Source organism: Ovis aries, chromosome 2, assembly GCF_016772045.2.
Source record: "Ovis aries strain OAR_USU_Benz2616 breed Rambouillet chromosome 2, ARS-UI_Ramb_v3.0, whole genome shotgun sequence".
Classification (NCBI taxonomy): domain Eukaryota; kingdom Metazoa; phylum Chordata; class Mammalia; order Artiodactyla; family Bovidae; genus Ovis; species Ovis aries.
In genome coordinates this window covers 125,982,925-125,984,012 of record NC_056055.1, presented here as the reverse complement: position 1 = coordinate 125,984,012, position 1,088 = coordinate 125,982,925, and the positions used below count along the sequence as shown (strand labels likewise).

At 48.0% G+C, this 1,088-nt stretch overlaps 1 non-coding gene across 1 annotated transcript; it reads right to left on the bottom strand.

The window, feature by feature from the left end:
* Window positions 1–385: 385 nt before the first annotated feature.
* LOC114115457 (small nucleolar RNA SNORA43) lies at window positions 386–519 on the bottom strand. The gene has a single exon (XR_003589797.1). It is a non-coding gene; the product is annotated as a small nucleolar RNA SNORA43 (small nucleolar RNA).
* Between the last annotated feature and the right edge of the window lie 569 nt (window positions 520–1,088).

Here is a 1,088-nt window from a genome sequence, read left to right as displayed (position 1 = left end):
GCCACAGGCGGGATTCCTCATGTTGGCTCCTGGCAGTGTTTGTCAACCTTGGCCTGATCTTCTGGCCTTCCTTCCAGAGTGACACCTTGTCTCAAGGCCCTCAGGGCATGAGCACTTCTGGGCCAGGTTCTGGGCCCAGAGGCCCCAGAGGGTCTTGATACTTGCCCAGCAGCCCTCAGCCAGAGATGCATGTCATTCTTGTCCAAGGATTCCTAACAAGTCCTTGCCACACAGATCTGCAGAACAATCATTTGCAGTGGGAGACCCTCTCCTGGTGAATCTCACTGCACCCAAAGCTTGCCACGTGCTTGTCCCTTCACTTAATTCTCCCAAGCCTTATCTTCTGTGCACAGGAGAACAAGGTGCTCCCTCAGGCAACCCTCAGTGATGTCTGGCTATAAACCATCCTTAGTGCCCACTGTTCTGAGCACTGAGTGTAGAAATAACTGCTTTCTCTCTGCCCCAACATCCTGAGTTCAGCAGGGCAGCTGCACCCATGGTGCCAGCAAGTCCGGCATTTGTAAGGCAGCTGTGTTTCTATTATGTGAGATCAAATTAGGACTGGAAATATCAGTTGACTTAATGAATCATCGACTAAACTAAGTTTTCTCTTTTAAAAGACATACAAAATCCTGGAGCATGGCTAAGTGGGGATCAAATATCTCCAGCTATGGATAGAGGAAAGATGTGGTGGTCAGGGTACCTGAAAGGATTCTCATATATGTTTTTTAAAAATATATCATCTACATTTAAACTTTGCATGAAAACACTAGAAGAGAAAACTAAACCAAACCAAACCAACATAATGAAATAAGTCAGACCTCACTGACTGCATGCTTTGAAAGAGATCTGCTGCTGCTGCTGCTAAGTCACTTCAGTCGTGTCTGACTCTGTGTGACTCCACAGACAGCAGTCCACCAGGCTCCCCATCCCTGGGATTCTCCAGGCAAGAACACTGGAGTGGGTTGCCATTTCCTTCTCCAGTGCATGAAAGTGAAAAGTGAAAGTGAAGTTGCTCAGTTGTGTCTGATCCTCAGCGACCCCATGGACTGCAGCCTTCCAGGCTCCTCCGTCCATGGGATTTTCTA